Below are 27794 nucleotides of genomic sequence, written 5' to 3' on the forward strand. Positions count from 1 at the left end.
TACAATATGCAATTAGCAATGTGATTTAAGGTAGACATTAAGGCAAAATATTTCTTATTTTATTTTCGATATAGTAAGTAGCTCAGGGACAGTACTTAGATTTAGAACTGACTCTCTCTGTGAGACTGACAGCAATGTGCAGCAGCACAGATGATTATGACACCCCACCGACAGAACACGTCCCCTCCTGGGTCACATTGACAGTCTCTGTCCATGCCAGATAGTCCCTTCAGTCCACTCTAGTGCATAAAGTACTGACAGTCTCGCTCCCGGCTTGCCTTGCTCCTGTCCCGTAGACACGTGCACAAGGCTCTGGCCGCTCAGTTAGGCTCCATTGCACCATGACATCACACAACACACTCAGGTGCCGCCTTCGCCAGACCCGCCCCCCCACCGGTGCTGCCCAAACACACTGTAGCAGGCACTCAGATGATCTCGGGCAGCTCTGGATCATGCAGTTACGTAGGAGGCACTCAGATGATCTCGGGCAGCTCTGGATCGCGCAGTTACGTATGTGTCACAGCCATATTTTTAACTGGCAACCTCTTCTGGTCATTTGCTGGGAGGAGAAAAGTGCCCATTTTTTACTGACTGCCAATAAAAATACTGACTTTTGGCAACACTGTGCACTGGACATAATGACTGGTAGATTTGCTAATCTGTGGCTAAACATGGGAGTGAAATATTTGGCCTGTGGAACTAATGACTCTTTAATCTAAACTCACATTTTATATTTGTCAAGTATATAAAATATTGTACAGTACTTAGAGTGTAAAAAATAAACACAAAAGCCATAATAACATGGAAAATGCAACCAATGTGATTTAGTAGTTTACTTACTGGTGTGCCGTACTAAATAAGCCCAAAAGTGTAAAGTTACAAAGTTACAAATATATAAATATATATGAAAAAAAAAATGCTATGTTTGGAGAGACTTAATAGCCATATCAAAATCATTCAGTTTCATAAATGTATTCCTATGAGACTTATCAAACAACAAAGACCGCATTATTCTAAATGTACACAGAAAAACCTAATCTACAGCATTCTTTTGGTTTTAAATATTTAGATTTCCTCAAAGCTTTAGAGAATTCTTTGGTTCCTTTATTCCATGCAACTTAAACATATGAAAATACAATTACACGTCTCATTATAAGGAATTATATGCATTGACTTTGACTTCCTGTCTTTAAAAGATTGCGTCTATCACTGGAGTTATCTGGAAAGTACCAAAGAAACACAGTACGGAGCCAGAGATAAGTCTTTTCCACAAATTAGGTAAAATCTACTGCAGATTGCAGGTTTGAAGAAGGAATCGAGAGACAAAATAGCAGGGTTTTTTGCAACCAAACAGGGACACAAATATATACATCTGCATACAAGATGGAAAACCACTTACAGATTCTGTCATACAACAACACTGTAAATTGTACAGACCTCTAGACCTCTGTCTTAAAGTGACAGTCCAATGTAAGGGGAGTAATATACATATATATATATATATATATATATATATATATATATATATATATATATATATTTTATTTATTTATATATACATATATATATATATATATATATATATATATATACAGTGTTCCTCCTCCCCCATCCTCAAGAAACATTATTAATTATGTTTTGCTCTCCTTTAAATGCTGCACGATTTTAGTGAGCAATAATATACCTGGCTCTTCCTCCTACAGGAAAGTAGCAAAAGAAAGCTCTATTTGTGGGGAAAAAAGGATGCCAATTTTGTTTGGGGAAAAAAAATGTATACAAGATATTTGGGGGGGTCACACCTAAAAAAAAATGCATAAAGATGGTGCTGCCATAAGACCATACAACAGAACAAAAATATTACAGCGCACACATGCAAAACTAACATTTATCTCCAGCAAGGCTTTTTAAAACACCATTAGACATTTTCAAAAAACATTATCAAAAAATATGGGGATTTGGTCACACCATATTGCTATACGGTGCTTAAGCCCACTTACTGCAACAAAGTACCCCATGATAAGTGGGTCCTGCACTATCTATAGACTAGGAGATCCTGCTTCTCTGAACCATGGCAGTTATACTCCTCTATATGGGAGAACATGAAGTCTCCACCATGACACGGGTGGCCACTAATGAGAGGTACTTACAGAGGGAGTAGGGTGCTCCACCCAAAAGGATTTGGTCAGAACCCACACATTAGACAACTAAGATATTTGGGGGGCACACCCTAAAAAAAATTCATAAAGATGGTGCTGCCATAAGACCGTACAACAGAACAAAAATATTACAGCACACACACGCAAAACTAACATTTAACTCCAGCAAGGCTTTTTAGCCGCTTAAGGACCGCCTCCTGCACATTTACATCGGCAGAATGGCATGGCTGGGCACATCAGTGTACAGGTACATTGCTCTTTAAGTGCCCAGCCGTGGGTTGCACGAGTGCTGCCGGCGGCGCGCTCGCGACCCGGTCCTGAGCTCCGTGACTGTGGCCGTGGGACCAGCAGATGCGATCGCCGCTGGTGTCCCACGATCGAGTCACAGAGCTGAAGAATGAGGAGAGGTCTGTGTAAACAAACCTCTCCTCGTGTTTCCTAGTGTGGCTGTCACTGATCGTCTGTTCCCTGTTATAGAGAAAGACGATCAGTGACGTCACATGACAAGCCATGCCCCCAACAGTAAAAAAAAACACACACACGTCACACTTAACCCCGCCCCCTAGTGGTTAACTACTTCCCTGCCAGTGTCATTTACACAGGAATCAGTGCATTTAAATAGCACTGATTTCTGTATAAATGACAATGGTCCCAAAAATGTGTCAAAAATGTCCGATGTGTCCGCCATAATGTAGCAGTCACAATAAAAATCGCAGATTGCCGCCATTACTAGTAAAAAAAATAAATGTATAAAAATGCTATTAAACTATCCCCTATTTTGTAAACGCTATAACTTTTGCGCAAACCAATCAATAATCGATAATTGTGATTTTTTTTCACCAAAAATATGTAGAAGAATATGTATCAGCCTAAACTGGGGAAGAAAAAAATTATATATTTTTGGGGATATTTATTAGAGCAAAAAGTAAAAAATATTGAATTTTTTTTCAAAATTGTTGCTCTATTTTTGTTTATAGCGCAAACAATAAAAACCGCAGAGGTGATCAAATACCACCAAAAGAAACTTCTATTTGTGGGAAAAAAAAGGACGCCAATTTTGTTTGGGAGCCACGTCACATGACTGCGCAATTGCCAGTTAAAGCGACGCAGTGCCGAATCGCAAAAAGGGGCCTGGTCCTTTGGCTGCAAATTGGTCCGGGGCTTAAGTGGTTAAAACAACATTAGACATTTTCAAAAAACATTATCAAAAAATATGGGGATTTGGTCACACCATATTGCTATATGGTGCTTAAGCCCACTTACTGCGACAAAGTACCCCATGATTAGTGGGTCCTACACTATCCATAGATTGGGAGATTTGGGTGTCTTAAAAAGCCTTGCTGGAGGTAAATGTTAGTTTTGCATGTGTGCGCTGTAATATTTTTGTTCTGTTGTACGGTCTTATGGCAGCACCATCTTTATGCATTTTTTTAGGGTGTGCCCCCCAAATATCTTGTTTGTCTATTGTATGGATTCTGACCAAATCCTGTTGGGTGGAGCACCCCACTCCCTCAGTAAGTACCTCTCATTAGTGACCACCTGTGTCATGGTGGAGACCTCATGTTCTCCCATATAGAGGAGTATAGCTCCCATGGTTCTGAGAAGCAGGATCTCCCAATCTATGGATAGTGTAGGTCCCACTAATTATGGGGTACTTTGTCGCAGTAAGTGGACTTAAGCACCATATAGCAATAAAATTAATATAATAAATAGATAAAAATTTAAATAATTAAAATAATTAATTAAAATAATTAATTTAATTTAAATAATAAATTTCAAAGCAAGGACATAGCTTGCTTTAACCATCTGAGCTTGGATTAACCTATTAATGCCATTATGTATAGTAAACGTTTGTAACTGTCAAAACGTTGGCAAAGGCCAGCTTAAATTTTTATAAAAAAAATAGCTAAAAATAGTTATATTAATATTTACTGGACATTCTTTTTTTAATTTCCCATGGCGTGTCTTCTTCTAGGGCTAACTTTGATGGAAGAAACGTGACCTCATACTCACAGGGGGACTCCAAAGACACTATTAAAGGATTCACTAGGAATCAATAAATATAGTAATGTTTTACTTTGGGACTATGGGTAATTTCCACAATTAAATTCCCACACTCTTAATCTTAAATTATATCAAAAATGAAATATGTTTCATATCACCAGTCTATAGATGTGATGGCTGCATTTGTTTTCTTTCTTCAAGCTCTTTTCCCTTTATTTTGACCTGGTAACTCAAATAACACACTTCCTGTCCCTAAGTGGCTACACCCATTCCTTTACTGTATTTATGGAGGAAACTATGGCTGTCACTCAGGATGGACTTGTCCTCTTCTGTTTATCTCATGGCCAGTTGGAGCAAAAGTAATTTACAGAAGGAAGATACGATTGTTTATGCGTTTAGTTCACCTCACAGGAAATGACAAGGTCACTGCAAGATCAACAGATATTTTCTGCATTTGTTGAAAATGTTCATAACCTGAGAGTTAGTTTAAAACGAACACAGCCACCAAATTTAAAGATTGGTAAGCTGCAGTATATAATTTTTTGTCTTTGATTTGTTTAGATATATTTCAATACGTTTATTCAATTAAAAGTTAGTTATGGGGTTATACTGAAAACATTTGCACAGAATTCAAATTCTTCTTCAAAGCAAAATTAACATAAAAACCTCCAAAACATATTTTGTAACTGATGCCCTTTAAGGGGTATGCTTGCACATTATTTCCTTTTAAACCCTTGCCGACCGCTGCACACAGATGTATGTCGGCAGAATGCCACAGGCAGGCAAATGACGGCGGCCCGTGATTGCAGTGTGGAGTGGTAGAACGGGGAGATGCCTTTGTAAACAAGGCATTTCCCGTTCTGCCTTGTGTAATGACACAGATCTACTGCTCCCTGTGATCAGGAGCAGTGATCGCTGTCATATTCTAGGTAGCCCCTCCCTCCCACAGTTAGAATCCCTCTCTAGGACACACTTAACCCCTTCATCGCGGCCCCCGTGGTTAACCCCTTCACCGCCAGTTTCATTTACACAGTAATCAGTGCGTTTTTATAGCACTGATTGCTGTATAAATGACAATGGTCCCAAAATAATGTCAAAAGTGTCTGATGTGTACACCATAATGTCGCAGTCATGATAAAAATCACAGATTGCCGCCATTACTAATAAAAAAAAAAAAAATTAATAATAAAAATGCCATAAAACTATCCCCTATTTTGTAGAGCAGCCTTTCTCAACCTTTTCAACACAGAGGAACCCTTGAAATTGTTCTCCGGTCTCGAGGAACCCCTGCTAAAAATTTGAAATCTACAACTCATGATACATTAGTGTGATGGTCAGTGGGAAGAATGGTCCTCACACTTGTGGTCATTGGGAAGAATAACCTTCTTACAGATAGTTAAAAAGATCAATGGTGTCAGTGGGAACTTATCCGAGAGGCAGACATTTTGCAATGCTGAAGGAACCCCTAGCAACCTCTGGAGGAACCCTGGTTGAGAAACCCTGTTGTAGACGCTATAACTTTTGTGCAAACCAATCAATATATGCTTATTGTTATTCTTTTTACTAAAAATATGTAGACGAATACGTATCGGCCTAAACTGAGGAAAAAACATGTTTTTTTATATATTTTTGGCAGATATTTATTATAGCAAAATGTAAAAAATAATGTGTTTTTTTTTCAAAATTGTCGCTCTTTTTTTGTTTATAGCGCAAAAAATAAAAACCACAGAGGTGATGAAATACCACTCTATTTGTGGGAAAAAAGCACGTCAACTTTGATTGGGTACAATGTTGTACGACTGTGCAATTGTCAGTGAAAGCGACGCAGTACAGAATCGCAGAAAATGGCCCGATCATTCAGCAGCCAAATCTTCCAGGCCTGTAGTGGTTAAACAACATGATTACCCAGTTGATTTCCTTTGCTTACAGTGATATTGGTGAGATATATCTATTTATTGCCCCTATAACAAGGTTTAACTTTGGTTACCACCCTCGTGATGGTGTGAATTTACACTCTCCTTTTTAACATGTTTGCACACTTTAGCTGTAATTGCAGTACGCTCCATTACTTCTACCAGCGCAACATAGCTGAATGTTTAAGTTTGCCAATGAGCCAAACAGGTTGTATTTTTAAACAGATGTTGAAACGTTACTTTAATTAGCTGTGCAGTCCATGGAGAAATGAAATAATTTGTTGCAGTAATACAGTCTATGCCGCGATTGTGAAATTTGTGAAAGGGGGTCAGCATTTTTCACCCGCAAAAACGCAAAGCCTAAATATATGGTGATTGTTCAAATACATCTCAGGCATCGAGATCTGCTGGCATTCAAGCAGAACATGGAATGTGTTTGGGTAATGCAATTAGTTTTAACGTTCATGCTTGCAGAATGCTGCTGAAATAAAGTTTGTTTTACTGAAGTGGATATGATGATTAATAGGTCAAGTGATGTAGAGTATTGTTTTCATTTGCTTTCAGTGCTCTCTCAGTAAATAGAAATGAACTGTCAGGCAGCATGTAGTTAAAACAAATATCCCTGTATAATGCTGATTTACACCCATTTTACAAAATGTATTTTGGGGACATATTCAAATGTCATCCATGCCAGAAGCCCAACCTACGCAACCTACCTGGCTAAACCTGGCTAAACATTTGCAATATGTATTGTTCATGCTTAATTTACTACAACCAAACAATAATAAAAAGTGTGCTCCAAACAAGTAATAATTAGATGCTGCTGTCCATTTGATTTAATTGAGTTTTTATTTATTATTTATTTATTATTTATTTTGTCACTAAAGTTTTCAGCTTTTTTGCAAGCGTACAAATATTATCTTGGGTTTAGTAATATTTAATTTACTGTATAGTGATGCCACTGTGCACAAGTTGCAGTGGTTGTAAAGTAATTGTTTTCTTTTTTTTCTTACGTAACAAAGAGGATTATACATACCTGCTCTGTTCAATAGTTTTGCAAAGATTGGTCCCTTACATCTTCTGGGGTCCCCTGCCAGCGCTCTCCGCTTAACCTTTTCTGCATATGTTCCCATAGCAAACTGTGTGCTATGGTGGCACACGTGCGGGCGTGCTCTCGAGTTGGGCTGTGTGCGCCCATAGACACACCCCACTCCCTCCTCACAGGATTTGATTGAAGCAATGACCAACCCAATAAATGATGTGTAGAGGGGAGAAGGGTTGCAGATAGGCACAACAGTGTTTGGGGGGTGCAGCTGGTGGAATACATAGAATGCATGAAGGTAAAAAACTTGACTTTACAACCACTTTATACACACTTTCACTGACAGCAAGCTAAATAAATACACAGACTGAGAGAGATAAAAAGAGGGAGTACTTTTGGAATTGTTTTAAAAGTATAAGCCGTTATTAGAGATTAGTGAAAATCTTAACTACCTTTGACTGTTTTGCAAAAATGCCACAATTGCTCCTGCATTTCACTAATTATCCCATTTTTGGGCTTAAATAGACTTACGTTGCTTCTTTTTCCAGAAAAAAAAAAAAGAAAAAAAAATGTTTTTACATGGTATGTACAATGTATTAACTGCAGTTGCTTTGTTTAGGGTTTAAGGGACAGCTAGTTAGCACTTTAAACTTAAAAGAGTAGTCCCCAATAGTAGAAAAGTAAACAGACATACTCACCTAGGGGAGATGCTGCATCTGTCCCCTGCCATCTCTAGACTAAGAACTGAGCAATCAAAGACAGCTGATCACTCAATTCTTGGTGTTCAGTGAGCAGAACCCTGGTGACTGTCAGTGACCATCTCTATGCCTTGCCCCCTCCAGTGTTCACTAGAGTGTCAGGATGTGAAGGGGCTGCCGAGCCAGGAATCTGGGTGGAGCCTGGTGTTAAAGTGCCTGGCATTTTGGTCCAGAAGTCTTTGATGAAAAAAGACAGAGGTGTAGCTTGAAGCTCATGGGCCTGATGTAAAAGTTGACCTGTGCCCCCCCCCCCCACTACCCTGGCCGCTTGCACCATGCATCAATATACTTTTACTGTGTGCCAAGATACTTCAAAAGCCTAAACAGTTATTTCAGATCTTTTTACATATTGAGAGGGTAATTCAAAAAATTTTGTAAAAACTGTCCTCATTTTGACATACCTCTCCAATTGTTTTGAATACCCTGGAGCAGGGGTAGGCAACCTTTGAGAGTTGTAGATCTACCTGAACAACAGGAAAGAGATCAAAGATCGGCAGGGTTTGGCTCTCTTTTTCTTTCTTTTTTTTTTTTTTTTAACAAACTAAGGCCTAACTAAATAGTGAGAAAAAGTTAGGAAACTATAATAAAAGAAATGTCACTGTAAAAATATAAACAACTATAAAATATTAACAGTGGAGTAGTGGACAGTATCAGTATGGCAGTGCACTTTGTCATTAGAGCAGTGGATGTGGTCAGTAGGGCAGTGGACAATGTCAGTAGAGCAGTGGACAGTGTCAGTAGAGCAGTGGATGTGGTCAGTAGGGCAGTGGACAGTGTCAGCAGAGCAGTGAATGATATCATTAGCCCAGTGGATGTGGTCACTGGTCAGTAGGACAGTGGACAGAGTCTGTAGCGTTTTATTTAAATTTTTTTTATTTTTTATATATTTTTTTTTTTTTTTACAATTTTATTTTTTTATTATTTTTTAGATTTTTTTGCCCTGTTGGGTGGCTTCTGATGTTCTATCTTTGAGGCAGAGAAAGGAGATTGAGGACACAGCCCTCAATCTCCATCTCAGCAGCCTCAGCTGCCTCAGCAGCACAGAATGAATGGACAGTAATAGCTCTGTACAATGCTTCCCGTTCATTTATGAATAAACACAGTGAGTAACCGGGATGATCACTCACCATGTTCATTCAGAAAAGGAAAGGGCCGTTATTTATTTAATTCATTTATTGGCCCTTCCACCACTTTCTATCCTAAAAGATCCTCAGCAGCAGCCAGTAGGAGAGGAGGAGGGACAAGCCGGAAAAACTGCGGGGGGGGGGGGGGGGGTGAGGGTGGTGCCAAGGGAGCACACAGGGGCCTGGGGGCAGTAGAAAACAAGTAACCTGGTTAGGAGGGGCGGCAGGGGTGGCATATAGAGGAAGCGATGCCCTTAATTTTCCTATCCAGGGGTAGAACCAAATGTAACAGAGGAGCTGAATGGGCCCCCTGGAGCATGGGGCCAGGTTGCAATTGTGACCCCTGCAACCCTTATAGCTACACCCCTGAAAAAAGATCATGTTGGAATTGATAAACTTCTACTGGAAATTTGGCTGTCCCACTGTGAAGCCATGCTTGTGACTGAAGCAATCTGTGCTGGGTTGCCCATGCCCCATCAGCTCTGACTCCACAGTCACTCAAGCAGTGAATTCCAGCATTTGGCTAGAGCCAAAATTAACCCTTATTCCTTTCTCCATGAAACTCCAGCTCCAGTTACAAAACTGCAACAGAAATTATTACTTCATCTCCAATCAAACAATGAAGCTTTGCTCTGCCACAAATATTTATCTTATGTGTCAGCTTCTTATCTGTTATAGAAATCAAAGCCTATCTTTTAGAGGATACGGGATAATACAGTTACAGAAGAAAACATTCTACTTTTTTTATTTCTAGGCACTGACCACATGAAAATAGTAAAAGTACTAAAAGCAGGATGATTAAAAACTGGAAACGGAATGTCTTCACATGGTGGTGTTTCAGAAGACACGGTCTAAGATTATGCAATTAACTATAGATAAAAGAAAAAGAATATGTTATTTTTTTTACTTTATTCTAGCTACTGAGGTATATATTTATTTAGTTATACTTTTTCTTTTACTACAAAGTATAATTTTAAATTAGTAAAAATCAAGTGAAATACCATTGACAGGAGCAGCTGGAGGATGGGAGCTGCAGGCTTTGGAGCACATCCTTAATATGATATCAGCTCTGTTGTAGTCCTAGTAGGTTGTCAGTGAGTATCTTGACAGCAGGAGAGAGCAGAGGGAGATGAGTGATCACTCATTAGTGTGCTGCTCTTCCATTGCCATTGACAAAGCTAAGCTGTTGCTGCAGTGGAGGTCAAGGTTCTATATATCTAGCAGAAACACCTGGATCAAAAAGGCTTCTGCACAGCACTACAAATCCAAGGTACACCTACCCACTTTTCTAGGTTTACCACTTTAAAAGTTTACAAGTTAAAAACAGTTTTTTTTTGCTACAAAATTATTCTGAACCCCCAAACATTATATATTTTTTTTCCTAACACCCTAGAGAATAAAATGGCGGTTGTTGCAATACAATTATGTCACACCGTATTTGCTCAGCGGCCTTACAAGCGCACTTTTTTGGAAAAAATTTACTTTTTTAATAAAAAATAAGACAACACTAAAGTTAGCTCAATTTCTTTTATATTGTGAAAGATAATGTTACGCCGAGTAAATTGATACCCAACATGTCACTCTTCAAAATTGTGCCCGCTCATGGAATGGCGACAAACTTTTACCCTTAAAAATCTCCATAGGCGATGTTTAAAAAATTCTACAGGTTGCATGTTTTGAGTTACAGAGGAGGTTACTTATGTATGATTTCACTTCTGCATGTGAGCTCATTACCTTTTATTTTTTATTTTTACACTGTTGTTTAAAAAAAAAAAAAATGGTGTCACGTTTATTCCTATTACAAGGAATGTAAACATTCAATTAGAAAAAAAGCATAACAGGTCCTCTTAAACATGAGATCTGGGGTCAAAAAGACCTCAGATCTCATATTTACACTAAAATGCAATAAAATAAAAATAATAATTAAATGTCAGCTGAAAAAAAATAAAAAAGTAAAATTACCCTTTAAGAGCTATGGGCGGAAGTGACGTTTTGACACACTTCTGCCCTGCAATGATATGGAGATGGGGGCCATCTTCCGCTCACTCATCTCCATACCTAACAGGACACAGGACCCTATTGCCGTCGGTAGCGGTGGAGGGCACCGGAGTGCGATGGGAGGGGGGCACTGTCCCGCCGTCGATAAAAGTGATCTTGCGGCGAATCTGCCATAGAGACCACTTTTTATCTGAAAGTGGACCGCCCACGCTCTTGAAGAGGATACCGAGGTTATGGCAGCTAGCTGCTGCCATAACAACAATATTCCTTTTCAAAGTAGCGATGTGAAACAACGGCGGGCGGTCCGTAAGTGGTTAAGTCCACTTCAATGCTTAGAACTTGGCAAAAGCTGTCAATGGGGGGAGGGGGGCAGAGGACATTGCTTTGGGGGGGCACAGGACACTACTGTTGGGGGGGGTCAGAAGACACTACCATGTGTGGGAGGGTCAGAGAACACTACCATGTGTGTGTATGGGGAGAGGGGGGGCAGAGGACACTACCATGTGTGTGTGTGTGGGGGGGGGGAGGGGTGCAGAGGACACTACCATGTGTGTGTGTGTGAGGAGGGGGAGAGCCAGAGAAAATTTTATTGAATGCTTTATTTTATTTTTTTAAAGAGTAACGCCAATGCCCCACCCCCCCCCTCCCACCGGGGATCTTTGATTTCCTACATGTTACCCAGGTAGATCTCAACCTCTAAAAGGTTGCCTACCCCTGCTATAGGCTAATAAATTTAGACTAGAAGAGGAAATTATAATAGGGAGACTATGCACCCTGTGCAAATTGTATGGAGATTCCTGTGCCCTTCAGGGATGAACTGCAGGTTTGTTCATTGTTCAGCCGTCCAATCGTCCAATGGCTAAACTAATGGGTATTTGGATAAGCAAACCTCCAGCTGCAATGGGAAGTGAAAAAATAGCAGTAATATTACCAGTGCTATACATTTCTTACTATATTATTTCCAAATCAAAAATATATTTCAGGTAATAGCCAGTTGAAAATCTCAGAAGGAGTTAATCAGATTTGAGTTAAACAGTGTACAGCGTAGTTACTCTTGGTACTCACAAGGTCTTTCGCATGTTACAGTATTAATGAAAACAATCTCAGTGCACCCAATTTGTTTCAGTCTATGAATACCAATCATTACTTTACTTTGCTTGTCTAAAAGTAGCAGATGGGAGTAATGTATGGCCACTTATTTTTACAATGCGGTTGGACTAATGTTACGTTAGCCTCCTATTTTGAAATAAGACATATGCCTATTGAGCACAACTAAGGATTTGTTTACAGCAGAAAAATGATTTCACGACTGTACATTAATACATATTTAAAAATATTTAAAAACAACTGTTAATCATGGTCTCATTTGCCTTAAGGAAAATAAATACTTTTTGTCCTTCAAAGGCAGTCAGACAAATGCTTGTACTGATTATTCAGTAAATCCTTGGCTTAGCATAGTCCTTCCTGTTTTTTTTTTTTTTAATTAAATAGTATATAACCCTTTTAATATTTATTTTTTTGGAAAGATTTATTAATGTACCTGAAAATAGCTTTTTTATGTACTTGCTAATGATGGACAGCTGTGAGTCTGAAAGAAGGTACATTGCCAACTGCGTAGTTGCCAAAGTATTGAAATGTGGCAGCTGGCATGTGCTTAAAATGACTGATAATAACGTGGTAAAGTGCATGTTGTTTCAGGCCTGTGTTTACATGCCTGTACCTTTCAGTTGGACCTGCTTCAATGTTAACAATCCAATCATGTTTTTCTGCAGGCACAGCATGGATGCTCAACATTAGGGATGAGCTTCAAGTTCGTCTTGAACATCGGCTGCTCGATCGCTCGCCGAAGAGCGAACATTATGGGCTGTCTGCGCCAAATTCGAGCTGCACGTCACAGCTCATAATGCACTGCATCATCGCAGTGGTTTGCTGGGTGATGATTGGCCAAGCATGTACTATGACCCGCATGCTTTGGCCAATCACAGCGCCGTAAGCAAACAGAGCCAAAATTGGCCAAAGGCAGGGTGCCTTTGGGCAGTTATGGCTCAGGGGGTTAAGTACACGCCCCACACTATATAAGGCCGCCTGCATGTCAGCCCTGTGTAGTGTGTTGCTGGCGTTATAGAGAAATAGATAGAGAGAGAGAGTGTGTCATTTCATTTAATTTGAGCAGGCAGTTTATTCAGTTAGGTAGATCTCACTGCAGACCGTTCCTGCTGTTCTATTTCTAATCTACTTCAGGCAGACAGTTGATCCAGTTTAGCTAGATCTCACTGCAGACCTTTCCTGCTGTACTGTTTCTAATCAACTTCAGGCAGGCAGTTGATCCAGTTTAGCTAGATCTCACTGCAGACCTTTCCTGCTGTACTGTTTCTAATCAACTTCAGGCAGGCAGTAGATCCAGTTTAGCTAGATCTCACTGCAGACCGTTCCTGTTGTTCTGTTCCTAATATACTACAGGCAGGCAGTTCATTCCGTTAGCTGCAGTATATTCAGTACTGTATCCTATGTAGCTAGATCTCGCTGCAGACCTTTCCTGTTGTTCTGTTCCTAATATACTACAGGCAGGCAGTTCATTCAGTTAGCTGCAGTATATTCAGTATACTGTGTTCAGTTTAGCTAGATCTTGCTGCAGACTGTTCCTGCTGTACTATTTGTAATCTACTTTAGGCAGACAGTTGATCCAGTTTAGCTACATCTCGCTGCAGACCGTTCCTGTTGTTTTTTTCCTAATATACTACAGGTAGGCAGTTGATTCAGTTAGCTGCAGTATATTCAGTACTGTATCCTGTGCAGCTAGATCTCGCTGCAGACTGTTCCTGTTGTTCTGTTCCTAATATACTTCAGGCAAGCAGTTGATTCAGTTAGCTGCAGTATTTATCATTACTGTATCCTGTGCAGCTAGATCTCGCTGCATACCGTTCCTGTTGTTCTGTTCCTAATATACTACAGGCAGGCAGTTAATTCAGTTAGCTGCAGTATATTCAGTATACTGCATCCAGTTTAGCTAGATCACGCTGCAGACCATTCCTGTTGTTCTGTTCCTAATATACTACAGGCAGGCAGTTGATTCAGTTAGCTGCAGTATATTCAGTACTGTATCCTGTGCAGCTAGATCTCACTGCAGACCGTTCCTGTTGTTCTGTTCCTAATATACTACAGGCAGGCAGTTCATTCAGTTAGCTGCAGTATATTCAGTATACTGCATCCAGTTTAGCTAGATCTCGCTGCAGACCATTCCTGTTGTTCTGTTCCTAATATAGAAAAAAGAAGAACTGCGCTAGCCACAAAATACCCAATGTGATTAAGGTATATGAAAGTATCAGACCCACACTGTGGGTCTCAGTATCTAGTGTGTTAATATTGTGAATTCCCCAAACTCAATATATGTGTATCAAACTCTGTGCATAAACCCCTAAACCATAAAGGTAAAAATATAAAGAATATATATTTGCTATGAAGCATAAATGACCTATCGAAAAAATACTGAATCTGTGTTCAGAGACACTCTGTGTAATATCCATACAGTCATGTATCAAAAAAGTGAAAAATTAAAATAAAGATGAAAAATAAATGTCCATATAGTGAATGAACACCAGTGAAACAAAAATTTCAAATGAGGTACGGCAATAAAGAAAAGTTCCAAACGACTGAATTGCAAATACACGGATTGAAAATCTTCTCCAAAAGATGTGGTGTGCTTATCCCATCACCGAAATAAATGAATCAGCTCCTTACCAGATCCAGACGACCCCCCGTTACAGAGGGTCACCACAAGCAGTAGTAGTCAAAAGGATGTCCGGATAGCGCCTCCTCCTCAGATGGTCACGAATCTTCCACACGATGGGGTTATGGCTGTTACTCACTCACTCTCTTCACAGACCAACTTCGTGTGAATGTCCCAGGCCCTCTCTGCCTGGGACATTCACACGAAGTTGGTCTGTGAAGAGAGTGAGTGAGTAACAGCCATAACCCCATCGTGTGGAAGATTCGTGACCATCTGAGGAGGAGGCGCTATCCGGACATCCTTTTGACTACTACTGCTTGTGGTGACCCTCTGTAACGGGGGGTCGTCTGGATCTGGTAAGGAGCTGATTCATTTATTTCGGTGATGGGATAAGCACACCACATCTTTTGGAGAAGATTTTCAATCCGTGTATTTGCAATTCAGTCGTTTGGAACTTTTCTTTATTGCCGTACCTCATTTGAAATTTTTGTTTCACTGGTGTTCATTCACTATATGGACATTTATTTTTCATCTTTATTTTAATTTTTCAATTTTTTGATACATGACTGTATGGATATTACACAGAGTGTCTCTGAACACAGATTCAGTATTTTTTCGATAGGTCATTTATGCTTCATAGCAAATATATATTCTTTATATTTTTACCTTTATGGTTTAGGGGTTTATGCACAGAGTTTGATACACATATATTGAGTTTGGGGAATTCACAATATTAACACACTAGATACTGAGACCCACAGTGTGGGTCTGATACTTTCATATACCTTAATCACATTGGGTATTTTGTGGCTAGCGCAGTTCTTCTTTTTTCTATTTCTGTTTGGTATATTTTTGGTATATATTTGAATTGCAGCTTCCGTTCAACACTATTTGCTTCTTTTTCCCGTAGCGCAGTTTTTCCCCTCTTTTTTCTGTTCCTAATATACTACAGGCAGGCAGTTGATTCAGTTAGCTGCAGTATATTCAGTACTGTATTCTGTGCAGCTAGATCTTGCTGCAGACCGTTCCTGTTGTTCTGTTCCTAATATACTACAGGCAGGCAGTTCATTCCATTAGCTGCAGTATATTCCGTACTGTATCCTGTGCAGCTAGATCTCGCTGCAGACCATTCCTGTTGTTCTGTTCCTAATATACTACAGGCAGGCAGTTCATTCAGTTAGCTGCAGTATATATTGAGTACTGTATCCTGTGCAGCTAGATCTCACTGCAGACCATTCCTGTTGTTCTCTTCCTAATATACTACAGTCAGGCAGTTGATTCAGTTAGCTGCAGTATATTCAGTACTGTATCCTGTGCAGCTAGATCTCACTGCAGACCGTTCCTGTTGTTCTTTTGCTAATATACTACAGGCAGGCAGTTGATTCCGTTAGCTGCAGTATATTCAGAATCAGTATGTATATATATACATCCCAGCTTTGTGCAGCTACATCTCACTGCAGGCCATTCCTGGTGTACTTATTCAAATACATTACAAATAAATCAAATACAGTATGTCTGAAAGGCCAACAAGGAGAGGCGGATGCTCACAAGCCACTAAAAGAGGGCAAGCAGGCTCTGTGTCTACAGCCAACATTGCTGGTCGTGGACACAGTGCATCCTCAGCACATGGCTGTGGGGCACACTTGTCCTTTTTTCCGGCAGCTTGCCATGTTGAGCCACAACATGCAGAAGAGTTGGTAGAGTGGATGACCAAGCCGTCCTCATCCTCCTCATCCTCTCTCACCCAGGCTCAGAGTACTTTGGCTGCCAATGCAGCTGCCAAAGCGGCCTCTTCCATCGGCTCAATGTCATCAGTCACTCCTTCCCTAGCCCCACCATCATGCACTGAGGAGTCCCCCGAAATATTCGACCACAGTATTGGGTACATGCTACAGGAGGATGTGCAGCGTTTTGAAGGCTCCGATGATGGTACCCAGATTGAGGAAGGCAGTAAAGTGAGTCCAGAGAGAGGGGGTGCCCAAGAAGGACAACAAACTGGCAGTCATGTTCCCCCAGCTGCAGCACATTGCCAGGTTTGCTCCAGTGACGAGGAGGGAGGGGATGATGAGGTCACTGACTCTATATGGGTGCCTGATAGGAGAGAGGAGGAGGAGGAGGAGGAGGAGGAGGCGCATCTTCAATGAAGCAGGATGACCTCCAGGGGCCAGCTTAAGGGCAGCCAACCAACTGTATCACACCGCAGAGCTCCGCATGTGCAGGGCGCTGCTGACTCCGCACATTTTTTCCAAAAGTTCTTTGGTGTGGGCCTTTTTTGAGGCGTGTGCAGCAGAGCGCACCATTGCTGTTTGCAACATATGTCTGAAGAGTACCAAGCGTGGCCAAAACAGCAGCCACTTGGGCACCACATGCTTGACCAGACATATGTCGAACTCCCATGCAGTCCGTTGGCAAGCTTACTTAAAAGACCCACACCAAAGAACAAGGCGGACCTCTCCTTGCTCCTCATCAGCTGGGATCTGCAACCCCACCATGCCTTCAGTTCTCTCAGAAATCTGCACTGAGAAGAATGAAGGTGTAGAATTTGGTACCAAGTACTTGTGGGCAATCTGCTATCACTACACCTACATCCGATTGTAGCAGGAAAATTTCCCTACCCCAGTTGCTAAACCAGCGAAAGAAATTTGGTCCCAGCCACCCACATGCCCAGCGGCTCAATGCAAGCTTGGCTAAATTGTTAGCACTCCAACTGCTGCCTTTTCAGCTGGTAGACTCTGCCCCCTTCCCAAACTGCACTTTTTTCCACGGAAGGCGATTCTGGCTCTCTACCGACATGTGGAAGGCAATGTCATGGCCTCGCTGGATGGGGAAGTCAGCGGTAAGGTGCATATTACCACTGACTCATGGTCCAGCAGGCATGGACAGGGACATTACCTATCTTTCCCGGCACACTAGTTGACCCTGCTGGCAGCTGGGAAGGATGTAGGACAGGGTGCCATATTGTTGGAGCTTGTTCCCCCACCACGCCTCCAAAATGCTACTAGTGGTAATTCTGACCTCTTCTTCTTCCTCCGTGGCCTCTCCCTCTATAGATTTGTCCTTGGAAGCAGCGGTGCTCCGTAGGCGTTCAAGGGGCTATGCAAGCACTCAGGCAAAAATATGCCATGCGGTGCTTGAGCTGGTGTGTTTAGGGGACAGGAGCCACACAGGGGCAGAGATTCTGTCAGCTCTGAAGGGGCAGGCTCAGAGGTGGTTGACGCCACACCAACTTCAAGCAGGAATTGTGGTTTGCGACAATGGCACCAACCTTCTCTCTACCCTCCGACAGGCACACTTCACCCATTTTCCCTGTTTGGCTCCCATCCTTAATTTGGTGGTGCAGTGGTTCTTGTGCAGATACCCGGGCTTACAGGATCTCCTTAGGCAGAAAAGGAAAGTCTGTGTGCATCAGTCATATAATGCCAGTGCTCGGCTGGCTGACCTCCAATTGGAATACAGCCTGCCCAAGAACCGCCTAATCTGTGACATGCCCACCAGAAGGAACTCAACGTGGCCATGCTGCAGTGGCAGCACGCGCAGCAGAGGGACATCAATGAGTACCTGTGCAACTATGGCACCAGGACAGGGTCAGAGGAGCTTGTTTTTTTTTGCTACGCCAGTGGCTCATGATGAAGGATGCATGCACTGTCCTGTCACCATTTGAGGAGGCCACGAGGATGGTGAGAAGTGACAGTGCATGCATCAGTGGTACTGTCCCTCTTGTCTACCTGTTGGAGAACACGCTGTGTGGAATAATGGACAGGCCACTTGAGGCAGAACAGAGGGAGGAAGAGAAGGACTTCCTTACCTCTCAAGGCCCCCTTTATCCAGACAGTGTTCCTGCAGGCCCGCCGATCACACAGGAAGAGGAGGAGGAGGAGGAGGAGGAGGAGGATTGTGTCAGCATGGAGGTGGAGCCTAGCACTCAGCATCAGCAGCAGTCTTCAAGGGATTGTTTACAGTCCCCAGAAACCCATGGACTTGTACGTGTCTGGGAGGATGTGGCTGTGGATCAGGTCATCCTTAGTGACCCAGAGGACTCCAGACCGAATGCCTCAGCAAACCTAGCTGCATGACCTCCCTGATCCTGCAAAGCCTGCGAAAGGACAATCGTATTCGTTGTATCAAGGAGAGGGATCAGTACTGGCTGGCAACCCTCCTTGATCCATGTTACAAGGGTAAGGATGCAGAACTTATCCAGCCGTTGCAGAGAAAGCAAAGGATGAAACATCTTGGGGGGGCCTTGCTTAAAGGTTTGTGCTGCTGAGGCTTCGGTCAGTCACAGAAGGAGCAGTGGAGAAGGTGGCTGTCTGACAGATGCGTTCAGACAATTTTTTAGTCCACAGCCCCAAGGTCTGATCGGTTCCAGCAACCTGCAATCGGCTCACCTTCATAAAAATGAATCGGTCTTGGATCACCAGCTACCAAGCACCTGATGCTGAGGTAACCAAATAATTTTTTTAGGAATGTGAGATCCCTTCAAGACTGCTGATGCTGTGTGACTATCCTGTTATGCTGAGTGACTATCCTATTCCTCCTCAATGTTAATGTTGATAGCTTGCAAGAACATTTTTGGTTCTGGGCACCACCACCAGGTGCTAAGGTCCAATTTTTCTAATTTTTGTAATTACATTTTTTGCTGCAATATTTTGCAGCAGGGCTTTTTCCTGCGCTCAGTTAGAGTATCTATGAGGGGTTGCAGTGTTGTGACACCAGCACCAGTGCCTAAAGCCAAATTTTCTACCCCTGTTCAACAGTGGCGTTTAATTACAATTTTTGCTGTAATATTTTGCAGCAGGGCTTGTTCCTGCGCTCAACTAGAGTATCTGTGAGGGGTTGCAGTGTTGTGGCACCAGCACCAGTGCCTAAAGCCCAATTTTTCTGCCCCTGTTCAACAGGGACGTGTAATTAAAAATTTTGATCTAATATTTCACAGCAGGGCCCGTTCCTGCGCCCACCAAAAGTAACTGTGAGGGCTTACAGTGTTGTGGCAACACCACCACACCACCACCAAAGGCCCAATTTTTTTACCCTTTTCAACAGGGGCATGTAATTACAATTCTTGATATAATATTTCACAGCAAGGCCCATTCCAGCACCCACCAAGTGTAACTGTGAGAGCTTACAGTGTTCTGGTACCACCAACACCTAAGGCCCTACTTTCAAACATCCGACTTACAAATGACTCCTACTTACAAACGGAGAGAGACAACAGGAAGTGAGAGGAAATCTACCCTTAGGAAGGGAAATTATCTCCTGTAAGAGTTAATATGGGAAAAAGGTGTCTCCTCCACTGATGCTTTATCCCCAATCATTGTTTCCCTAAAAAACCCAAATTTTCAAAATCCAATTGTTATTGGGACAGAAAGTGAGGTGAAATCTTCTGAATAACATCCCCCCTGTAACAAATGTTACAGGGGGGATGATAACCATTCCCTATGTTTTCCAAAAAGTTTAAAAATAGATTTTTTTGGCTGGAGCTACACTTACAAAATGTAACTGTTCCAAATTACAAACAGATTCAACTTAAGAACAAACATACAGTCCCTGTCTTTCTTGGGACCGCTACTAATTGTGACCACTACTGTTCAGAGTATATAGGGCCTGGGGGCCCCACGCCTTTTCTTTTTTTAATTTGGGTGCGGGGTTCCCCTTAATATCCATACAAGACCCAAAGGGCCTGGTAATGGGCTGGGGGGTTACCTTTGCTGTTTTTCTCAATAATTTTCATCAATATTGCCCGGACCCGACATTGCATTACAATCACAAGCAGTTTTAAATTACTTTTATTCCTTTAGTAATGTCATTTTCTGCAGGGACTGTTCTAAACACGGGTACCACGCATCACTTTACAGGCATACTATAGTCACCCCCAGGTATGATATTTAAAGGAATATTTCACTTTTATTTTTTCACTTTAAGCATCATTAAAATAACTGCTCCCGAAAAAACGGCTGTTTTTAAACTTTTTGTCCCCTGGGGCAGGAGCCAGGTCCCCAAACCCTTTTTAGGACAATAACTTGCATATTAGCCTTTAAAATTCACACTTTTGATTTCTCACGTTCGAGTTCCATAGACTTTAATGGTGTTCGAGAGTTTGCGCAAACTTTCGGTCTGTTCGCATGTTCTGGATGCGAACCAAACAGGGGGGAGGTGTTCGGCTCATCCCTACTCAACATATGCATGTGTGAATAGGGGAACATCTGTGGAGACTGGCATTGGAAAAGCAGGTGCCCTATTGAGCCGTTCGGTGAATGAGGGTACCTTGGCAGCGTACTTGTGGGTTTGGAAGGAATCGTCTGAATTGGTGAGTTCCATTGGTGGTTGCTTTTCTGATTGGAACAGACTTTCACTGCTGTTGTGGAGTTCAGCTTGGGCCCATCTGTATCCAAAATTAACAGGAGGTAGGCTGCTTTAGCTTTACTTTTCAAGCTGCATGGCCTGGGTGATGTTACCAAAGACCTCATGGTGTGACAGGCCATGAAAAAGTTTTGCTGTGGGTATGTGGTACTGGATACAAGATGTCATTTGATTTGTTCCAGGAGCTGGGGGGGGGGGGGATATTGCCTAGGTTTTGCACCTCTCCTTATGAGGTGCGGGTATTTATGGCAGCTTTTGCCTTCGATTTTTGAGGCTTTGCGGTGTAGGCGGGTTTACGTATTTGGATAAACATGTCGCTTACACTAGTATCCAGCTCCATAAATTATCAAAAACTCATCTGTTAGGAAAAGGTGTAGCTGTGACATTGTTTAAAATTCTACCTGGGATAGTCTGCCCAGTTCTTGCTGTACAGATATGTACAGGTTTGGGGGTCTGTGCAGGGTCCATTGTTGCGGCATGTGGATGGATCATCCTTGTCACGTTTTCCGTTTGTAGCAGTTTTCTAGTGTTATCTGGCTGATACAGGCAGAACAGTTTCCCAGTTTTATACTCAGTTCTTCCAAGTGGGGAGAGCTATGGAGGTGGCAGATTACATACCACAAGTGCTGTGCTGTGTAATCTGCTTTAATGGACCAGAATCAGATTTTTTTGGGGGTTAAAAAATGCTTTAACCACTTAAGCTCCAGACCAATTTGCAGCCAAAGGACCAGGCCCCTTTTTGCGATTCGGCACTGCTTCGCTTTAACTGACATTTGCGCGGTCATTCGACATGGCTCCCAAACAAAATTGGTGTCCTTTTTTTTGAAAAAAATTCAATATTTTTTACTTTTTGCTATAATAAATATCCCCAAAAAATATATAAAAAATTTTTTTTCCTCAGTTTAGGCCAATACGTATTCTTTTACATATTTTTGGTAAAACAAATAACAATTAGCGATTATTGATTGGTTTGCACAAAAGTTATAGCGTTTACAAAATAGGGGGTAGTTGTATAGCATTTTTATTAATATTTTTTTTTTTTACTAGTAATGGCGGCGATCTGTGATTTTTATTGTGACTGCTACATTATGGCGGACACTTCAGACATTTTTGACACATTTTTGGGACCATTGTCATTTATACAGCAATCAGTGCTATTTAAATGCACTGATTCCTGTGTAAATGACACTGGCAGTGAAGGAGTTAACCACTAGGGGGCGGGGGGGTTAAGTGTGATGTATGTGTGTTTTTTTTACTGTAGGGGGCATGGCTTGGCATGTGATGTCACTGATCGTCTTTCCCTATGACAGGGAACAGACGATCGGTGACAGCCACACTAGGAAGAATAAGGAGAGGTTTGTGGGACACCAGCGGAGCTCAGGACTGGGTCGTGAGCGCGACCCATGGCTGGGCACTTAAAGAGCAATGTACCTGTACGTGCTTGTGCCCAGCCGTGACATTCTGCTGACGTAAATGTGCAGGAGGCGGTCCTTAAGCGGTTAAAGTGGCTGGGTATTAGAGGCATGAATTCCATTATTATTCCAGAGTTGACAAGCCCCCCCGATGTTTTGGTGAGCCACGTTTGTAGCTGGCTATAAACTGTTATCAGGCAATTCTTTTTTCTGCTTTTTAGTTTGAAAATATTCATGGTTTATTTTGCCCATGCTGAACCTTATAAAATGAATGTTTGAAATAGATGTAGGGCCTTTTTTTTTTTCACTGCAAGTGAATCAAGCAGAAACTCTCCAAACAAGTACACTTATCTAAAATAGGAGTAGTAAAGTGCAAAACTAGCGTGTTTCAAATATAGCAATACTTAAACAAAGAACAGGCTTACCTGGAATCAGTCACCTTTGCAAGGCAGCTGAAGACTTGCAGTGTGAGTCTGTATCAAATACAAAAAAGCAACAATTGGTCAATTAAGCCAGCGTTTCAGGGCCATGCAAGGTTCCTACCTAAGGCAACATAGTGGTCTATGTCACTATGTTGTCACTATGTCACCTTGAGACAGGGACTTCGCATGACCGTGAAAAGTTGGCTTATTTGACTGATGTGACATTCTACTAATAAAAGAGTGTATACCGTATTTATCGGCATATAAGCCTCACTATTGCCTATCTGCTGCCTCATCAATGCCGTCTGCAGCCTCACAATTGCCCATCAATGCAGCTTGATCAATGCCATCTACAGCCTCACAATTGCCCATCATTGCAGCTTGATCAATGCCCATATGCAGCCTCACCTTTGCCATAAATGCAACCTTATCAGTGCCCATTTGCAGCCTCACCTTAGATTACTGCAGCCTCGGAGGGGACAGGGATGGGACGGGGCGAGTGCCGTCAGATTACATACAGCGCAAATCTGTTTACTCGGCAGCCTCTTTAATACAAAGTTCTATGATAGACAGGACACTGGCCCAGTGCTGGCCCAGGAGATGGGACTTCCTATTAGAGAGGCCGCTGAGTAAACAGGAGATTCTCACTGTGTGTAATATGATGGCTCTTGTCCTGTCCCCTCCCTGTTCCCTCCCAGGCAGCCTAAATTGCAGTATCGGCACATAGCACGCACACACGATTTGCACCCGATTTTCAGGGTGAAAAAGTGAGTGTTATACGCCAATAAATACAGTATGTTTAAATGTTGTTCTGGTAATATCTCATTCTTGCTATAGTTGCACACATTTCACTGCTGTTTGCTACATGTCTGGGTTTGTCATTTTAAAATCAAGGTCTTAATAGCATATATCCACTGATGTCATATTTCTTTTTTTTTTTTTTACATTTACTGTTTTCAGATGGCTAATAATTGATTTTATCAATACATCACAAGTGATTCTAATAAATAAATAAATAAATAAATAAATAAATAAATACATGCTTAAACCCATTTTCTAGTTGCTAAGCACATTTGCATAATCTGCACAAGATTTTAGTCTTAAATCATTTTATATGTGAGCACTGTTGGGAAGTTTCATACGTGTAGTAAAAATTGAGGGGGCATGCCAACAAATACAAACAGCAACCCCTTTATATTCAACATCATAAAGTTACTTTAACTTTGTCATATAATCATTGCAATCTTTGAGTACATTAACTCTTGTATTATATATAATTCTACAGAGTTTTCAATGTAGGTTGCAAGACAAGTTTATTGTGTTAAGTTAATGACCCATCCATGCAAAAAATATATATTTTGTACCATAAAAAGTCATACTTCAGCAAGCAATAAAATCCAAATAATAGATATACGGTATTTATTTGCTTTCTGATGATGCAAAACAAAAATCATTCCCACATGGATTTGATAGAAGAGTAATTATAATTATCCGACACAGAAAACAGTAAGTACTTTAGAGAGTTCTACTGTACTGTACTAGCAATATGAAACTGGCACAGACTTTGGTGTATATTCTGCAGGGCATCACAGTGCAGATGTCACTGCATATCACATCTAATCTCCACTTACTTTTATGGAACTGTGAGCCTCGAGGGATGAAAAAGCACTCCTGATGCAAAGTGATAATTGATATGAAGCAGATGCAAATCACACACTCTCCCAAGCACTCTTTTAATTCCACTGTGATAGCCGATTTTGGCTGCTTTTATGTATGAATATAGGAAAACTGTTACTTTCAGAGAAATAGAGTAATTTTCAGAAGCTTAAATACTTGTCATTTACAGCTCAAAATGTGTAAAGAAATACAGCGTGTAAAAGTAATTCAGTACTATGTGCTTAACTTATTTATGTATAAAATATCCATTAGGCAAATTTGAAAAAATAATTATAACAGTCCCGAACTAGTTAAAAAAAATAGCTTTTATTTATATACAAGATATTCACACAAAAATACATAAATAATGAGCAGATAAATACATTAAATAATGTAATACTTTATACTAGTGGAAGAAATACCACTGCTATACACAACTTTTGGCTCCTGCCAAATAAGCAAAAAGTCTGACATTTGAATGAACACCCAAACAGGCAACATTTAATACTATTTGTGTTTGGACTGAATGTTGAGCTTATCCCTACTCATGATGAACAGAGAACCAACAATATTTACATACAACCTTAGTAACACAGTAGTGATTCCTAGTGGCAGAACTACATATTGCTACTTTTCAATTAAAAACAAGTAAGAGACAACAACAACATAAGTAATTGGAGAAGTACAACAATTACCCTAGATGTAATAAACTATAAAGAGAGTTTGTATGTTAAACATAATTTTTCAGATGAGCTGGCTTTCTGATTGCTCTGCCTGTTTGCATTACATATGTCTCTCCGCCTATGTGTAGTACTCCTGCTGATACAGACAACCGTTACCAAGTCTTTCTGCTTCCTGAAGTCACCATTTACTCTTCTGCTTGCAGTATTCTTGCGGCTTCCTTATCTACAGATATAGTTTTATAGAAATAAGTGGCAACATTTTTACTTGATCTTACCCTGACTTTTTTCTTTCCTTTTTAGATGTCTCCAATTTCATATCAGCTTCCTTTCTCCCTCTGCTACCAAACCATTGGACCAGTTTCCTATTTTCTGCACAATATTTGCATTTTGCCATTGCTTGTTGTATTTCTCCATTGGCTTACTTATTATAGTAAAATACTTGTAAATTGTGCTTGCTCTGCAGCTTGGCCATTATTCTCAAGCTTAGGATTTAACAGATCACTCATGGTGGGTAACAGAGTCCTATTGATCTTGCTCATTAGTCTTTATGCTGTATTACTGTCCAGGCATTGGCTGTAAGTGCCTTATTTCTTTAATCCAACAACCTCAGATAACAATTTGTGCCAGCCCGATTTGCCTTATGTATGAGTCCCTTGGCTGTTTTTAGTGCTGAATCTGCCTTACTATTTTGAGTCCACAGTTCACGGGTATTCTCCAGAATTACAGTCAAAACTTTTTATGGATTTTTTATTTGATCATCTATTTCAGCCCACACCCAAACACATTTATATGTCCCTTCTAAGTAATTCTGGCATGACTGCTCATGTCTTTTAAGGAAAAAGGTGGAGCCTTCCACTGGTGCATGTTGTGTGTATTTATGTCAGACTTATAATATTACATTAGTTCAAATCTGCAGCCTTTTATCCTTTACAATAGAACTCTGTATTTCTTTTAATCTGTCTTTTAATGCAGCTAAAAATTTACACACATTAAAGTTATCAATGACTCTTTCTCGTTCTGTTACAGTGGGTAAAAAAGCTCTATCTAGAGTAGGGGTAGGCAAGCTGGGGCCCTCCAGCTGTTGTGGAACTACAAGGCTGGTAATTACAATTACTCCCAGAGGCATGATGGGACTTGCAGTTCTGCAACAGCTGGGGGCCCCCAGGTTGCCTACCCCTGATCATCTGCAATAAGTAGATGATGCCAAAGTCATACACGTAAAGTCAAAGCATAATCCTCAGCTGTTTTGGCATATTTAATAGTAGTTTCTTTGTAATTGGCTCTAAAATATATAATCCTAATGCACTACTGAATGTCTTTCATAGGTGTGCTGGTGGAATGTATGTATCCCAAACATTACTGCTAGCAGTTTCTTCTCGATCTGAGCATACCCCTGGTCTGTAGGTGTTAAAACTCTGCTTGCAAAGGTGAAAAACAGTTTTCCTTGCATTAATGTGGCTCTAAGTTTCTGAAGTAGAAAATTGTACTGCCACTGCTTCTTCTGGGTTAAAGTATTTGAGGGTGGTTGTGTCTTCAATAGCCCTTTTCACTCCTGGAATTCTACTTCCTGTGTGCCTGTCCATATCCTGAGCACATTTTTATATGTTAAGTGTCTCAAAGGCTCGCACATATCAGAAAGATGCTTACAGAATTTTGAAAAGTAATTATCCATACCCAGGAATTGCATAACTCCCTGTAGATCTGTAATAGGCATTGCTAGCCAAATTCACACTTTACTGGATTTACTTTCAGGCCACCTGGAACTGCAATCATTTTTATTTGGAATTTATTAAGGTTTAGTGTGATTTGCATTTTTGTCTGCATTACTTTAAAATTTGTTTCATCTTCTGATCATGATATTTTGTTGCAAATTTCATATCATCACCTCCCATAACTATTAATATATCACCAGCTATTGTTTTTATCCCTTTATGGCTTGATTTAGCTTTGGTTGAATAATGTCTGGAGTAGGACTTTCTCCCATGGACATAACATAAGCCATCATTAACATCCTAATGGAGTGTAAAAACTTTTGTCAAGTAACTTTATTGCTCATCTAGCTTCACATGCTAGAATCAATTTTTCATTGCTTTATTCAGTTGTTTGGGGTCCATGCATATTCTTAATTTCCCTCATGATTTATTTACTATCAACAACTATTTATCCAGTCTTTGTTTTTATCTATATGGACTATAATACAACTGGCCTGTAGATCCTTCAGTGCATCTTTCAGTGGTTGCATTAGGATACAGCCTGCCTTCTTGTTGGTAATCTAGTGGGCCCTCTTGAACTGGTTTCAAATTTGTATGTGCCTTCCAGGCACATATCACCTTTAATAAGTCTGCATAATGTACTTCTATAGTCTGTAAATCCAAATTGCCATCTGTCTTTTGCTCTGAAGTTTTAGTTTTCTGGGAGACATTAAGAGATAGAATGTTGTGAGATTGTACTTTTATTAAGTCCATAGCCTGACCTGTTTTCAATCCCTAAAGTGGTATATAATCACCATTGTTTACCAAAGTAAATTCAAGTCTGTAACTTA

This window comes from Lithobates pipiens, unplaced genomic scaffold, assembly GCF_037356315.1.
Source record: "Lithobates pipiens isolate NorthernLeopardFrog02 unplaced genomic scaffold, aLitPip1_a1.2 Scaffold_8, whole genome shotgun sequence".
Lineage (NCBI taxonomy): Eukaryota > Metazoa > Chordata > Amphibia > Anura > Ranidae > Lithobates > Lithobates pipiens.